The sequence below is a fragment of the Pseudonaja textilis genome, chromosome 1, assembly GCF_049901715.1.
Source record: "Pseudonaja textilis isolate UNSWEBS1 chromosome 1, rPseTex1.2, whole genome shotgun sequence".
Classification (NCBI taxonomy): Eukaryota; Metazoa; Chordata; class Lepidosauria; order Squamata; family Elapidae; genus Pseudonaja; species Pseudonaja textilis.
In genome coordinates, this window is record NC_141990.1 from 157,773,341 (window position 1) to 157,791,493 (window position 18,153).

The window sequence follows — 18,153 nt, forward strand, 5'->3', positions numbered from 1 at the left end:
TACCTAGCTTTATATATCCACCCTTGGCCTACTAAATGAAGCTATGGAGGTTCTGCCTTGATGCTGAAGGGGAAAGCACATTCAAACTTGCATGATTGATATAAGCTCTTCAAGATAGATCAGACTAGTATGCCAGAATTATGAATGCTAATAATACTTCTACGATCAGATTACTGAACAAGGCAGAGACACTTATTCAAATTACAGGTAGTCCTCAACCTACGACCACAATTATGCCCAAAATTTCTGTTGCTAAGCAACAGTTGTTAAGTGAGTTCCCCCCCATTTTACAACTTTTCTTGCCACAGTCGTTAAGTGAATCATTGCAGTTGTGAAGTTAATAACACAATTATGAAGTGAATCTGGTTTCCCCATTGACTTTGCTTGCAGAGGGTCACCAAAAGTGATCACATGACCTCAGGACACTGCAACGTCATAAATACACGTCAGTTGCCAAGTGTCTGAATTTTGATCACATGACCATGGGAATCCTGCAATGGTCGTAAGTATGAAAAATGCATGATTGTGTCACTTTTTTTCCAGCACTGGTATAACTTGGAATATTACTAAATTAATGGTTGTAAGTCAAGAGCGACATGTACATTTCTGCCTGAGACTGAGATTACGTTATTTGGCTATTCCAGTTTCTTTCTTTCTTTTAAAATAGTATTCACATAAAAAAAGAAAAAAGAGAAAAAAGAAAGCAGAGGTGATATTCAGTAGGTTCTGACCAGTTCTGGAGAACCAATAGCAGAAATTTTGAGTAGTTCAGAGAACTGGCAAATACCACCTCTAACCGGCCCTGCCCCCATCTATTCTCTGCCTCCTGAGTCCCACCTGATCGGCTGAGTCTTCTTTAGTTGCCCTGCACAGGAGAACGGAGCTGGAAAGCAGGTTAGTGGGCTGAGGGAATGGGGATTTTGCAGTAACCTTCCACTGTCACGCTCACCAAGCCACACCCACAGAACTGGTAGTAGCAAAATTTGAATTCCACCATTGAAAGAAAGATATGTTGAAATTATAAACATAAATATTGGACAGAAAGTTTGTGGAGTAATATAAGATAAATTAGAAGATGGGTCATATTGCCATATGTTACCAAATACTTCTTATTGTCTTTGAAATAAGAAGGATTTGATGGTGATGCTAATGGGGAAATGGTAATATCTATCCTAACCTTAAAGGAATTCCAAATTTTAACAGACTTTCTTTTACATACATACATATGTATATACATACATGCATACATCATCAAAACCTGCTCCTTTTATAGTTGATATTCTGTTTTTAGGAATATTTATTCATTCGGTTACTAATTATAGACAGTTTACTGTATTGTATAATCTGAGATTGGGAAAAGCTATACCATCTCTCTTTTAAGTCTTGCAAAATTTTGAAATTTACTCCTGGTCCTCCCCCCCACCCCCCCACCCCAAATTCCATGTAAATATATTAATTGTTCTTTGCTAATCTTTCAATTTTTTAAATCATGTAACGTTCTACACATTTCACCGTTATTATTATTTTTTGTTCTCCCACAGCTGGTCACTTTTTTCACATTTTCCCCGCTTTGGAAGTTAGATGCTTTATTATTTTGTTGTGGGCTTTTTTTTTTTTCATTGACTTTTCATCTGGAAAAGCAAACAAACTATTTGAGTAATTTTATTGTATAGAGCTTTGTGGTTTTACAATTGTTAATACCACATCATCTGTATAACATTTCATCCTTTATTCCTGTCCTTGAATTTTGATCCAAATTGCATATTTATCTTTCCAGATTGTGCTCACCAACACTCCCAGAACAATTACAAATCCAAATACAAGTGGACACTTTAGCCTTATGACTCTGCTAATTGAAAAGTTTTCATAGAGGTTCTTGTTCACTGTAATCTTTGTGGTTTATTGTTGGCATGTACTCTCTTTCCAAGTTTTGAATTCTTTCCCGGGATATATATAACCTCCAATTAAAAAAAAAGAAGTCATTCCAAATTGTCAAAAGTTTTTTTCTGCAGAAATAGTACTGCAGTTTTTTTTTCTCTCCCAAAATGTTGATAAATTCTAGTGCATTTATGAAAAAGGCCCTGTTTTCCTTTTTATAAACAACTGGATCCCTGTGTATAACTTGGGGAATGTATTTCCTCATACATTCAGCTAATACAACGGTGCACATCTTGTAATCAATACTCAAAAAGAAATTGGTTTATAGGTTTGAGGTTTCTTCAGGCCATTCCCTTTTTGTATTATTATAGATTCCTCCTCCCATATATTTGGTATTATTTTTGTGGTTTTAATTTCTTTCATCTTCAATCGTGTTACTGCTAGTTTCTTTTCTATGTATTTTTTAGCCTATCTGTGCCAGTCACCCTATCAATTATAATTTTCTTCTTTAATCTGTTCCTTAATTGCTTCTTTAATCTCTTAAATTGATATAAATTTCTGCCCTTCAAAGTTGTTTATGCTCAGGGATCAGACAAGTCACTTCATGGCTTTACTGCTGCGCTATGGCTTACAAGTCACAGAGAATTAATAAGTAGTTTTGTCTGGATAAGCCTCAGAAGGATGTTTTTCATAGTTTGTCTTCTTCCTGGAAGGAAGTGGTGCTTAAGAACTTAAAACAGAAAGTTTCCTTGTAGCCATGTTGGATGCCTAAGCATCCTATCTTATTCCCATGCTTGTTAAGATAGACTCCTAGAAAAAGCCACCCAGAGCTTTAAACTAAAATGCAGTTGACGTCTGCTCCTCTTTTCATTTCCATCTTCAAGAGGAAAATGATACGTAGCATATTCCCAACGGGCTTCTAGAATAACAAAATTGGAAGGGACCCTGGAAGTCATCTAGTCCAACCCCCTTCTCAAGCAGGAGAATCTATTCTAGTGATGGCGAACCTTTTCGTTGTGGTGTGCCAAAAGCGCGTGTGTGCCAGCCCCCACAATGCAATATGTCCTGCCCCCCCATGAAACACACACACACACACTGCCGCCTCCTTACCTGCACTGCGCATGCGCACGCCTCCCAGCTGATTTTTGGCCCGTTTGAGGCCTCCAAATACCAGAAGTGATGAAACGGGCCCATTTTTTGGCCTCCAATACTGGAAGTGATGAAACGGGCCTGTTTTTTTGGCATCCAAAGGCTGCAGAGGCTTCCCTTGAACCTCTGGGAGGCCAAAAACCAGCTGGGAGGCACGTGCATGCGCAGTGCAGGTAAGTTTGGCTGGGGCTCACATGCCTGCACAAATGACTCTGCATGCCACCTGTGGCACGCATGCCATAGGTTCGCCATCACAGGTCTATTCCAAATATTAGCCTCTACATAGGATGGAACTCACAGCCTCCTGATTGATGAGCTCCACCTCTAGGCAAAGTTTGGAGACCACTTTTGTTTGTTTGCTTGTTTCTTTATAGTTTTGTATGGCTTCCCACCTTAGATCATAACTCTAAGTGGCTTACAACAACAATCTCAAGAGTGCTATAGGAATATTGAATAGGTGGGTTTAGTTCATTTACAAAACAGTGATGACTTAACTTAAGAAATCATAGTGATATGAGAAGATGCAATTGTGAGGAAGTGGATGACGGATATAGTTTCCTCTTCAATGGCATCTGCTCCAAATGCAGTTAGTCAGATAAAGAAAGGTGAGGATCAAGCAATAAAAGGGCAAGACACAAGATACAGAAGAGCTGTTTGGATTTCTTTGGGACTGGGAAATATTTTGATATAAAATGTGCTCTCTCAGAGAATAATATTCAACCTTTTCAATTATCCTACTTTTGTTTTCAGTTACAACAAGGAAAAAAAGCAGGGTGGCAAATCCACATGGAGAATTGGAGCAAGTCAGGAAGCAATGGCTTTCTACTTCATTTTGGGTAGACTGCCTTTGTCCATGCAGGAACAGATGGGAGCCATGCACAGAGAAGCTGACCATGCAAATGTTTAGCCTTTATAGAAAACAGAGCATCGCCCCATAGACCCCCTACCCTCTTGCATCATCTTAGATAAGTTAGGAGCAAACTGATTTTTGACTATGTCCTGATCTGTTGTCTGTTGGAAACTGCATTATGAACCAGAAAATGTTGCAAAAAAGGAAAACCATTGTAATCAAAGCATGGGAGCTTTTGGAGATGGGGTGAGATTTGTGTACTTACAAACACAATAAAGATTGGGTGGAAAACTGTCCAGGAGTAAAACAGTTAGTACAACACAAACACAAATATTTTCCCAAGAGACATTCAACAAATGCTCAAACAGAAAACCAAGTATTCATCTGGGACTGTTGAACAACGGTGTGGGGCCAGTCTGGTGCTAAGAGGAAGGGCATTCTCAAACCATTGTATTTCAAAAGAGAAAGCTTTGTTCCCCTTTCCAGATAATGAGTTTTGCTCAGTTATGAGGCCTTGAGGTGAGTTTCCTGCCCACATCGTAGACCTTAATATTAGAGCAGAAAAAATGTTACTTAAGTATGAAAGTCCAAAACCATCTAAAGGATCCTTCAAACATCAGTCCAGCCTCTATATCATCTTCAGGAACAGACGATAAAGTCCTTGCAGAAATATATACAACAGGAGCATGCCAGTAACTAGGCCATGCAAACAAGCGAAGTCCCGTCCATATGATGCAGGAAGCACATTAAACCATGCCTCCTCCAGTCCACAGAAAAACCTCTTTCCACGGAACCAGTCCCTGGTGCCCAAAAGGCTGATATGCTAAACATTGACAGAGCACAACCACTATAGCCAGGCCACCCTGTTCAGGAAAGGTATGAAGCTGATAAATTAGTTGCAACAGGCTGCATGATTCCCAGTGGGCCACCAAGGTTCCTTGTGTCTCAGATGAATGAGGTGAAATGAGGAAGAGTCTGGTCACATACTTGTTCTTCCGTAAGTGTTTACAGAATCTAGGACTTTACTTAAAGTGGCTTTCAAACACAAATAAATTCATGATTTTTTTTAACTACGAACCCCAGTACTGAAATTAGTAAACTTCGGCTTTCCATTAGTTCAGGAATAGGAGAATGTGATTGGTCTTGTAGCCTTCACATAGGCTTCTGATTTGACATTCTGGAAGGAGAAAGCTAATTCAGAGATATGCTTAATACTGTTCTGTCCCTGGTATTGTCAAAAGTTACCACCTCAGAGTCTTATATTTATTCCTATTTCCATGATTTTTCACATCTTGTACTGAGAAGCACCTTCAGTTTAGTATCCAAAATAGTAAAAAGCTATTTACCTCAAATCCTCAGGAAGCAGACTGAGAGCTGCAAAGCTATTACATTTAGGCTTTACGCATCTAAAATGAAAGGCATGCTTCTCAAAAGGAAATAGGAAATTTTTGTGATAAGTCACAATTCCTCTGGTTTTACCTGGCTAACTTCCCAGTGTCTCACACAATGTTAACCTTTTAATCCAAATAGTCATATATCTTTACCCAGTTGTTAAACAATTATGCAACTGAATGGATGGTCAGTAAACTATGAAAGTAATAACTGAGTTTCCCGTCCCAGTCATTGTTTTCATTTTTTTTTCTGCAATTAAAACACAAATAATTTTCATATAGAATCCAGGCCTGTGCAAATGAATTATTTTACAGGGATGGAGGAAGGGCAACTATGGCCATCAAAATATGATTAGAAACAATGATCATTGAACATCAACAAAAGTCTATCTTTGACTCACAGAGACAAGAAGAATCATGCTGTCCATTTATCTATCTGCCTGTCAATCAACATACTCAGTGCAAAGCATCTGGATTTCTCTAACAATATCTAAATCTTTGATGCTTAGGATGAACTTTTTTAAAGTCACCATTTAAATTTTAGTTATTTCATCTACAGTTGTACGCATTACTCCAGCTGCATTTTGAAGCATAGTTAACCCATTAAAACCAAAGAAGCTTATATTACAAGGTCCCTTCCAACTCTGTCAATCTGTAATCTGAGTAAAATTACATAAAACTGCACTACTAATTGGGAGGAAATTCCAATATTACCTATGAGTAAATTAGATTGCAACATTCTGGAAGAACATTCTACAAGATAAGAATATTTTTAGAGATCAATGCAATCAAAGCAATAATTTCAAAGGCATTACCAAGTAAAGTAAAACTTGCAAATATTTTGGAGTTTTAAAACACATGCGCACACAGACTCCCCTTTTTAAAACAAAAAACAAAAGTTGCAATCAAGTTTCAGATTCAAAGAAAGGCTCAAAAATATTACTCTGTTCCTAATCTAGCTCTTTTTTTTTTAAGTATCTATATCAGATGACTGATTTCCATGTAACTTTGATTTTTGGATGCCTTTGAAGAGATGTGCTCTACTGATTTGTCCTCAAATGTCAGCCACTTAGCTACCTGCAAACTTGATTTCCTGAGTGAAGACTCTAAATGTCTTCGCTCTAAACCTCTAAACCTCCCACAAATCCCTAATCCATTCTTTATTTTCTGCTCAGACTTGTCACATTCTTGTCTGTATTAACCTGAGCAAGGGTACAGCAAGAACAGTCCATTTTAAATTTCACTTCTTCACAAATTAAGTATATACACAAATTCTAGACTTACATTTCTTACCTGCCAGCTTGTCCTGGATAATTCTTCTAAACAATGCTGGGGTGGTTGTATATTCCTTCTCCTGTTCACTGCTGTGATCCTTGTTTTGCTGCAGATTCAAAGGAAGTTACATCAAATATACCCTGTTCGTGAAACTGAAAGGGGCGTTGCTGCTTAGACAACAAATCTAAACAATGGAAGAAACTGAATGTCACTGTCCCTAAAGCAAGAACACTTAGTTTCCTGATGCCATTTCCACCAGCAAGAATCTGCCCTTCCCAGCAGTAGATCAAAATATTTCAGTTCATCTGAAGTGATAATGGATCCTACCCACTGGCATTGCCTCTAAAATGTATAAATGAGGTAAAGACAATTATCCCTTTTCTATTGTTCTTACTTCAGAAATAGAATAGAAGCCATAAACTAGCAGAGGATATAAAATTAATTGCTCTGCTTTTGATTTTTGTTTAGGCATTTCATCTCTGCTGAAAGTCACATTAAAAGGAGATTATAGATGTTAATTGGAAATCATCAATACACTGATAATGCCTGGATTGTCAATGTCCCTGACAACAATAATGTTAAAATTAAACATATTTCTTCTACCAACATCCTTCCTAGAAACAGATTTATAATCTGTGTGGTGTTTTTTTTTTATCAGGAATAATCTTTATTGGGACTTAAAGGAGGAGGTCAAATGTTATTCAATAGGGTTGAAGCCCTCTACCAGGAATTGAACACACAGAACTTTGCACTTTAGATTTTATACAGCACATATTATATTGTATTCTATTGATTACGGCGCATTTGCTTTATCCAGATCCTGGTGCTCAATTGCTGCAGGAAGAAATATATATATAATTTATCAGAATGTTACATACAGCCCACCTTCTCCTAAGCTCTCAAACAATAGAAATACAGACGCTGTACTATGTCTACAGCAGTGTTTCCTAACCTTGACAACTTGCATTTTCCAGACAGCTTCTGGCTTGAGAATTTTGGGAATTGAAGTTCACACCTTTTCAAGTTGCCATATTTGAGAAACACTGGTCCACAATGACTACACCTCCTTTATTTTAAAAGATAGTCCTTTTTTTCAGAAAGCTGTCCTTTAGATTTATTTATTCTTTACATTTTTCATTTTTTCTTTTAGTCATTTAACTTGTATCATATAAATGGTATCATTCAATCACAATCTTTCACATTCATGAAAAAAGATTGAATTATCTTTTAAAAATATATTAATATACAAAGCTTGATTTAGATGTTTTTATTTAAATATACATTTTTGTAAAGATTTTCTTGGTTTTTTTTCTTGAATTTTGCTTTGTAAAGCAAAGTTATAAACCTAAACATTTGAGATTTCTTTTCATATGAATCTCTTTCAGATTTTCTCTTTCTTCAGGTTTGTCCTTTATTTTTTCTAAGGAAGTATGGTTACTCTAAATATATCGTAACACAAGGATGAAATTGGTCATTTAGTACCTGCCTTCTTTATGATTAATATAACTAAAAGTAAAACATAAGTCAAAACATATGACAAATGCTTAATTTTTACATCTGGCTTTGGTTGATAAAGTTTCCAGTCAGGGTCATTCTAACAAGACAAATGCTAGGTTGGGACTGAAGTACAGGAAGAATGACCAGTATCTTTATAATAGATTTGTAATGTTAGTGATCATTGTTTTTCTGTGAAAAAAATAGACAGGCTTGTGTACAACAACTGTGCCTATCACTCTTTGCAGGCTCTGCAAGAGTACTGCTCATCAGTCTCTAGAAGGGAATAGCCTATTAATTTATGTATTTTTTTATCTTGCCTTAATTATTTTTTATAAATAACTCAAGGTGGCAAAGATACATAATACTCCTTCCTCCTTCTATGTTCCCCCGACAACAACTTGTATTCCATGGAAGTAATCTCAATTGACACACAGGTGATTGCACTCTTATTGCAATGATAAGCCACATTTCATTTCACAGAGAACAAATTATTCACCTTTTAATTAAATAAATATTTAAAAGTGAGATACTTTTTTTTTTTTACTAAAAGAAGCACTTTAATTGTGAAAGAAGGACCATGAAGGAAGGAAGGAAGTCCACTTCAAATGTACTTCATTTTAATTAGGAATTAGAGGTAAGGTTTTAAAATTTTCTAACTTCATTTTTATAAGCATTTTTTTTTTATAAACCTTGCATGCTTTACCCTAACTATGGGCAGAGAAAAGGCATTCTGATGCATGAGGACCAAAGGGTTCAAAAAGCGAATCACTTTTACCTCCACCTGTATGGGTACCTGCATCCCTGTATGATGGCTCTAGATATATAAGATTGATAATGCTGATAAGAAATATCTAATTCCACCTGCCCAGGCTGCTATAAATAGGTTTCTTGAAAGAACAGCAGCATAATTTTATAGACTGTGATTCCACAATTCTGTAGAATTGTGAAGCCTACCCAGATTCTTATAAGAGAGCCCAGTTTTATAAAGAACTAAATTATAAATAAGTTTAGCACAGTGGTTAAGGTGCTGAACAACGTGCTATTGTATACGGTTTAATCCTCTCTTAGGAATGAAAGCCAGCTGGATGACTTTTGGCAAGTCGCTGTCTTTCAGCCCAACTCACCTTGCAGGACTGATGTTGAAGCAAAAGAAGGAGGCAGGAGCATTGTAGATGCAGTCTGGAGGTGCAAAAGATAATGGTGAAATATAAGAATAATAATACTAAAAATGCAGCAATGGTAGGATTTCACACTCAGTTTCCATTCTCTTTTTCTCATTCAGTGGATGTACAAAAGAGGACGGAAGAACTGGCCAGGGACATCCGACTATGTGGTATGCGTGGATACCTGCAGACATACATGCAATCTGGATCAGAAACAAAGCTTATACAATAGAACTTAATTTATACTTCAAGCAAACCGGAAACAAGATTTTAAGGTTTTCTGTGTAGTAGTTTCTTGAGGTCACAAAACAAGGTTCACAAATATGTGTGTTTCTGTGAGGGGGGAAAAAAAATCAGGAAAGAGTTATGTCCTTTCCTGTCAGCCTTCCATATGTGCCTTGGGACTGTCAAGAATGTACTGTATTATGAAAGTTCAAGCAAAGGAAGTAAGTTCTTTCACATTTAATGGTTAGATTTCTGTGAGAGCCATTAAACACAATTACTAAAATCTGTGATTAGATTGTTCTCTTGCTGTTTAGCAACCAAAAATGATTGTGGGAAGGTGGGTGAGAGTGAGCATATGGGTTGAGAACTCTGGCTCAGGAGTAACTATTCTTCCATGGACCATTTTCTCTAGTTAATCCAAGCACAATCCAAAAATATAATAGCATTATAACTGTTTAATAGATGGGATGCCTTTCTGGATAAATATGGATGCAATGTAGCCATAGGCCTAAGGCAAAAAGCTCAGCAATTTAAAAGATGGCTTTAGGATACTGTCAGAAAATATCCAGGTATATGGTAACCAGGCAGTCGTGTAATTAGAGAGCAAATGCACTGACAGCACAGCTCTGCATAGAATTTACACCTTGGGGAAAACATGTTACATTCATCAGAGGCACAAGGGCATTTCCTAGGTGCCACTGGTATTCCTTTATATCTGCCATCCAAAATGCTCATTTTTGCATGGAGTAATCAACAACATAATTTTCCAAACTGTGCATTCAGTTTGTTCTAAGGTGTCTTTCTAGGCTTTTCAGATCTGTTTTGTGGTGATTGAAAAAGAAAATAGATTTTAATCTACTGCAACTGTGCAGAATTTAGAATTTAATGCAAAATGTAGGGGGCATGCATAAGCGCACCAACGTGCCTACCATCCCTGTCCTATTGTTTCTTTTATTTTTTATTTTTCTTATATGTATCCATGTATTCATAACTATGTTTTTACTTATATCTATTATCTTGTAAGCAATTGACAAATAAATAAATAAAAATAAAAAATAAAAATTGAATTCATAACATTATAATACAGGTATTTATAAACTTAGAAATCCATGCTAGACTTTTGTAAATAAATACTTATCTATTGTCCTTCTATCTTTTTTATTTTATTTATTAGTCAAATGTATAAGGTTGTCCAATGCCATAAAGACTATGGGCAGTAGGCAACATTAATTAACACTAGAAAACAATATACCAGGGAAAGCAACAATTATTGTCCCGTGGTTTCTCCATTTGTTAAATAAAACTTTGCTGTTCCAGTCTGTCAAGGATGCTGTAGTTGTTGATTTGCAAGGCACACTTAGAGCAATTCCAGCCAAAGCCAAAATAAACATGTATGACAACCTTCATTGCCTAAAAGAAATCCTTCTTATCCCTGCTATTTCCTTGATCTTATCTAAAACTTTTCTTTCCTTAGCAAATTCCAATAACTTGACACTGCCTAAATAAACAAGAAAGTTTTTCACTTCCAGCTCTTGCTGTAGCTGACATTGATCAGAACTCATATTATAAACCTTTTATAAAATATTAATGAGATATTTAGTATTTTTCTTTATTGCCATATGTCTAACTATTTTCACTAAAGTAATACTCATTATTGTTCTATTGTAACATATTCCCCATTTCTATTTTATTTCAAAATTTTGAAATAGTACAGAAATATATTTCCTATCTTTTTATCATTGTCTGATTATTGCCAGAAATCATTTATTTGCATTAACAGAAACGTGTATCAATGTGAAATACTTCCTAATATCTTTGTTCATTGGTGTTTCTGATAATAGTCCTGCATGCAATAGTCTATTAAGAGATATAACTTAGAACATAGAATTTAATCAGACACAACTATTAAAATCCTTTATTTGGAAACTTCCTTTCATTCTTATGTGTTTCCAGGTGAGGTTTTTTTCTTTCTTTCTGTGTGATTCTTTCTGTGTAAGAGAAGAGCCCTAGACAATGCCATCTTCCAATTGTACCCATTCCAATTTTCCTACTTTTGTCTTTGATCCTTTTTTTTACTGGGGAAAATCTGCTAAGGAGAAAAACAAGAAATGATCCCCATGAATGTCTCAATGAAACCTGGCAGCTTGAAAACCTACTGCAAAAATAATTGGCATTACCAATTAATGCAACCATACACAGGGCAAGAAATTTGTTTCCGATGTAATGTTGGAACAAAGATGGTGCTGAAAATTGGTTGGCAGGTTTGAATAGGTGCAAGCTCTTGGTCAGAAGGCAAATTAAAGAACCAACACATGGCTATTTTGGAAGACTTGAAGAATACTGTCAGTCATTACCATCAGATCAATAGATTAAATTCATTTTCCCTGATGAGTAATAAAGTTCAGTTATTGGCATTCTAAATAGGAGGTAGTTGTATACAGAGGAATTTCTTATGCTTACCCATGATAATTGCTGGCCATACTTATGCAGATTATTGTTCTTAATGTCTATAATAAAAGCATGGAACACATCTAGACAATCATGCTTATATGAGATCATGACAGCAGAAATGCTTTTAATGACTAAGAAAAAGAAGGTGACTTTCAAGTATCAATCTAAATAGTAGAAGGCACTTTTCCCCATTAGAGGTTTAAGCAGAAGACTTGGCAACAAGGACTTGATTTATTATTTTTAAAATAGTGTTTTATTTCCAGTTCTCTGGATGTGCAGAAATAAATTATGTAAAAGACTCAGAAGGAAACTGTGAGAAACTAAAAGTAATTAAGGTACAGGATGCTGGTAGCCAGGAGGAAACTAATTCAGGAAAGTATGAAAAGGTCACTATTTTCATAATCCCAGGAATCCACTGGAATATTTTCAGTTGCTGAACTATAGTTGCTGAAAGCAGTAATCCTGAACATACTTTCTGAAATGGTATTGGAGCTAATGGGACTTAATTTTGAGGAATCATCTCTGATTGTAAGGAGAAATTAAGCTCCAATAATTATTATGATGGGACAATTATTGTATTTCTACAACATGCTTGAAGAAAAACAATTCTCTTGCTATACACTGTTATTTTATAATGGTAAAAGTCAGAAGGATCATGCAATTCTGATTGCATGCCATTTCCAGTGATATATTTAAATGTTCAGTCTGAACATTAGCAACGCTCACATAGGAAGCAGGAGATTAAAATGTCCTTTTTCTCCTTCTTAGGGTACTTTGCAGTATTTTGCTTGATTGCTACCTTTTAATAGCACATCTTTGCAAATCCACAACTGAGAACAGATGCCTTACTAGGGTTGCACAGCTGACTTGCTGACTAGGCAAAATAAGATGCCTACCTGGACTGTGGTGCTACAAAAAGGCCGTATTTCAAACATTGCATAGGGATTCTTACTGATGTTTTCAGCAAAAGAACAGGAAAAATATTTGTGAGACTTTCTGTCTGAGCTGTCTAAAAAACTTGGGATAGTATATATACTATCCCAATATACTGTATATCCTAAGTAAGAGTTTATTGCATTCAGGAGCAACACGGCTTTAGCCAGCCTTAAACGAACACCCTGGCCAATGATGCACTGATTTGCTGTCTCTGCTCTTGCAAAGTTGTATCCTGTCCTGAAAATTCCAGATTGTAGCAAAGTTGGGCAGTCTTTCTGTTTGCTTCGCCTGACCTGCCATGACAAACCTACACAGGCACCCTAGCAACTCCCTCAGCACCCCCCTCATCAGGTCAGAAGCCTCCTGCCCTTTCGGACTTTATCACTTTGTTTTTTAATACTTGAGAGACAGACCCTGGATTCCAACCACTAATTATCTCTTTTTTCCCCCAGAATGTTTCTTGGATCCCAATCTATTGACCCAGAGAAGTTCACAATGATGGTAAGAAAAAGGAAGGAGAGAGCAGGCTTTGTTTCCAGAGAAATTGCCTTTAAAATTAGAAGAAAAAGGAGACACGCAACTGGTTGTAAACCTGGGAGAGTTGGAGAAAGGCTGTCAATTCAAGACAATGGCTCCCCACAAAGAAACTAACATTTACATCCCACTCAATCCTCATTTCAACAATCATACTTAGGAACTAATTTGTAGAGGTGGGATGCTTAGGGAAAAGATTTATTTCAGAATATCATCACATTCAGAAGTGAGTACTTTAATAATGGCAAGTGCAGGGTGCGGTTCTAGGGCCCAAAATCATTTAGAGATTAAACATTTGGTTTTCTTTTTGAAGGCTTAATTGTATTCTCAGTGAACTATGGATAAAATGGTTCTACGGAAGCCATTTTGTAGTGATATTTATAAGAGCTTTTCGGGTTTCCTACTCATGGGCCCAGAGGCTTTCTCCCCACCCCCTCCTGAATATCTCCTTAGAAAATCTCTGCTCTTTCATTGTTTTGATATTATTTCTTTACAAAATGACTTTGTAAAGGCAACAACATGTCTCACAAGTAATTGGTGTTTCCAGCCATAGAGTTTAGGGTGACCTTTATAAAACAAAAGCCTAACCCAAACAATCTTTAATAGGAGAGTTTGTGAGAATGAGACCCTTTGAGATAAAGCCATGTAGTGAAAAACAGTAAGAATTATTAAGGCTTGAAGTGCCAGCTTGTCATGATAAAGATTTAGGAGCTGAAAAGAAACATTGACGTATATCCTGCTGGGATAGAGAAAAGAGTCACCAATGAGTCACTGTAAGCAAAACAGTATCAGCTAGTTGCCATGTAATTCATACATGCAACTTACATTTTGTTTATTTATTTAAACATTTTATAGAACCACTAATCTCACAGCAGTGACTCTGGGTGGCATACAAGCTTAAAACTATATAATAATAAAATTCCATGGGGCCTTAAAATAATAACCTCCACAGATCCAACCTACCTTTACGCTAAGGACTTAGTACATTTTGTACAGAATATGTTGTGAAGCAGTGGAATAACCTGAGGCAAACACAGAGCAAACTTCAGCTTTTACTTTATTGTAACAATAAAGGGCTGCCGCGCTAACAAGGCAGCCAGCTGGCGGACAACAGCTGATGCCGTTTGACAGTTCCCTTTTATAGCTGGCTGTCAAACGGCATCAGCCAATAGGAACGGTCTGTGTTCCCACTGGAAACACAGACCGGAGTGAAGACTTCAGCTCAGTCTTTTCTGAATGCCACACTCCTTTCCCCCAGAACAGAGCATGCATAGTCCTTCAGATAGCTCGGGCGCTTGCGCAGGCGGCCAGATCTTCTAAGTTCTGATGCAGCTGCTGCTGGAAGGAACTTTTCTGCTTGTTGGGCAACTTCTGGTGCTGATGAAGCTGGTGTCTTGGCTTCAGGCGTCTCTAGGCGAGGGACAGATGGCTGTTCAGGTAGGCTTGCATTCCTGTCAGATTCGTGGGAAGTTTCTTTGGGCGCCAGCAGTTTCTCTGTTGCAGGAATGTCTTGAGGGCCATCTGCAGATGAACTCCAACGCCTTCTAAGTTGATCGATATGGCAGCGCCAGATGCGCCTGTCTTGCAGTTGGACCCTGTAAGATTTAGGACTGGTTACCGCCACAATCTGCCCAGGCATCCACAAAGGGTATCCCACATAGTTCCAGGCAGAGACCTGGTCATTCTCAGCAAACTCCCTTCCCTGGCTATTTGACCTGAGGAGCGTGACTGGGGCATAATGCAGATGGAGTCTGTCTAGGGTGGTCCTCAAACGTCTACCCATGAGAACTTCAGCCAGAGACCTATTAGCGGTGGCAGAGGGAGTTGTGTGCTGGGTCAGGAGATACTTATGGGCCCAAACCTTGCCAGGGCCTCCTTAACCGATCTGACTGCCCTTTCAGCCAGGCCATTACTGGCAGGATGAAAAGGTGCTGTAAGTGTGTGCCTTATTCCTAGGTTGGCTAGGAAGACCTCAAACTTACAGGAAGTAAACTGGGGGCCATTATCAGACACGATGGTGTCAGAGAGGCCATGGGTAGCGAATATGCTTGATAGAGCCTTAGTGACAGCTTCTGAAGTTGTGGTCATCACGGTCAGCTCTACCATTTAGAAAAAGAATCAACCATCACCAGGAATGTACGGCCATGAATGGGGCCAGCCAGATCAATATGCACCCTGGACCAAGGGGCCATGGAATCTTCCCACCTGCCTGGAGTGGATGTGGGTGGAGCAGGTCTGGTAGCTTGGCATGGCTGACAAGCATTCACACAACTTGTAATCTGAGCATCCATGCCCGGCCACCATACATAACTGCGAGCTAGAGCCTTCATCCTGACAATGCCGGGATGGCCCTCATGCAGGACTTTTAAAACTGAGTCTTGCAATTTGGAAGGGATAACTACCTAGTTCCCCAAAGTAAACAGCCTTGCAAAGAAGACAGTTCTTGCTGGCGAGTTTTGAAAGGCACGAATTCGGGGGCATAAGGAATTGCCAGCCACCCCCTTCCCACCCAGTCAAGAACTTGGATGATTACCTTGTCCCTGGCAGAGTGGGCAGCAATATCAAGGGCAGTGATGGAAAGTTTGAGATCGTTGATCTGGAAAACAGCATTAGCTGGTGCAGGATCCTCCACAGGAACAGGCAGGGGGCAACGATGAAGAGCATCAGCGTGGCATAGACTTTTGCCAAGTCGATAAACCAGTGTATAGGAATAGGCAGCCAGAAATAAGGTCCACCTGGTCATCCTTGGAGACAAAATCTGAGGAGTTTGTCTTTTGCCTGACAGAAGGCCTAACATAGGCTTGTGATCCGTAATCAACTCGAAATAGTGTCCATATAGAAACTCATGGATTTTTTTAACAGAAGCAACTGCAGCCAAACCCTCCTTGTCAATTTGGCTGTAGTTGCGCTCAGCTGAGGAAAAAGTTCTGGAGAAAAAGGCAATGGGTGCCTCAGAACCGTTAGGCAGTCTATGACTTAAAACAGCACCTATGCCAAAAGGAGAAGCATCTGCTGCTAAAACTAAAGTTAAATGCTCATTAAATTGGATCAGGACAGCATCAGATGTAAGTAATGATTTGACAGCATGGAAGGCATGGGCTTCCCTAGGTCCCCAGTGCCAGGAGGATTGCTTATCCAAGAGTCTGTGCAGAGGTTCTGCAACGGAAGCTTTATGTGGCAAAAATGAAGTGTAAAAGTTAAGAAGTCCTAAAAAGGCCTGGAACTCAGTTTTGTTAGTTGGCGTGGGTGCCTCGTGAATAGCCCTTACTTTGGATTCGATTGGGTGAATACCAGAGGTGTCAATTCTGTATCCCAAAAATTCTACCTGTGGGGTGGCAATTGTGCACTTGTCTTTCTTTAACTTAAGACCATGCTTTCTGAAACGATCGAGGACTCCTCTGACTCTTTGCAGTAACTGAGACTTGTCAGGGGCAGATATTAAAATGTCATCAAAATACGGAATTATGCCCGGTAATCCTTGAAGAAGTCTTTCCATTAAGGATTGGAAAATTCCTGGGGCCACACTTGCGCCAAATTGGAGGCGCCTACATTTGAAAGTGCCCCTGTGCGTTACAATAGTTTGTTGTTCAGTGGCTGTGTCATCAACAGGGAACTGTTGATAGGCCTGTGACATGTCTAATTTCACGAAAATGGTTCCTGGCTCAAAAGAATGTAGTAGGTGCTGGATAACAGGGACTGAATAAGCACTGATTTGTAAATATTTATTCAATGACGTCTTGTAATCTGCGCAGATTCTTACACTACCATCTTTCTTCAGGGGTGTCACTATTGGGGTTTTCCATTTTGCGAAGTCCACAGGCTCTAATACACCCTGTTTAATTAATTTGTCAAGCTCCATGTCTAATTTGGGCCGGATTGCAAAAGGTACCCTTCGAGGCTTTAAACAGATTGGTACTGCCTGAGGGTCCAAGCTGAAAGATATTGGGGTTCCTGAATAACAGCCCAGCCCCTCGCTGAACACATCAGCATAGTCATTAAACTAGGTGTCCACTTCAGCATTTGTAATAGAGTGGATTCTGCTTATATGGAGGCCAAGGGCAGGGAACCAGTTTAACCCCAACAGGCTAGGGAGGGCACCATCCACTACCACTAAAGGCAAGTGACCTTTAAAATTTTGAAATTGAACGAAAAACTTGCCTTTTCTGATGACTTTTCTGATGACTTGGTAGTCACATAGGGTTAATTGGCAGCCATGAAGCTTCTTCTTAGCCATTCTGGGAAGTAGTTGTCTCAAGGTGCTCCATGAGATGATGGACAGTGCTGAACCTGGGTCAACCTCCATCCTGCAAGGTTTCCCTTCTATAGAAACAAAAACACTGATTTTGTTAGAGCCTTTGTAAGTCAGCTTGGCTTGATAGCAGGTAAAACAGTCTTCAACTTGTTTTTGGAAATGTTGGGTTGTCTGAGGCTTTTGGGTGAAAGTCTTTCCTGCTTGACAGATCCTGGCTAAATGACCCTTCCTCTGGCATTTTAGACAAATGGCATTCCTGAACTTGCAGGATGCCCTGAGGTGGTTTCCCCCACAGCTTAGACAAATGGGCTGAGGCCATGGAGGTAGATTGGGGTTTGGCCTGTTCTCCCTTTGACTGGTTTTTTTGCTGCCTGAGATTATTTACATCATTAGCCTCTACATAGCCTTCTTCTGTGGAGGCTTCATTGTAATGGATGGTTGAGCTACTCTGGTTAATTGGATTTCCCTGAATTTCTGCTGCTGAAAGTGCTGATAGTTCAGCAGCTTGAGACTCTTCAATTGCTAATTTAAGGGTTAAATCCCCTTTAGCCA

At 38.6% G+C, this 18,153-nt stretch overlaps 1 protein-coding gene across 2 annotated transcripts in view; it reads right to left on the reverse strand.

The window, feature by feature from the left end:
• The window catches only part of ADGRF5 (adhesion G protein-coupled receptor F5), a 58,739-nt gene extending 52,052 nt beyond the window's left edge, over nucleotides 1-6,687 (reverse strand). Inside the window, exon 1 of one of the 2 annotated variants that reach the window (XM_026707712.2) lies at nucleotides 6,562-6,687. The gene's annotated coding sequence lies outside the window, so the exon portion shown is untranslated. Of the gene's footprint in view, nucleotides 1-6,552 lie in introns of both variants that reach the window. The other variant, XM_026707713.2, reaches the window with a different exon arrangement.
• Nucleotides 6,688-18,153: the final 11,466 nt, after the last annotated feature.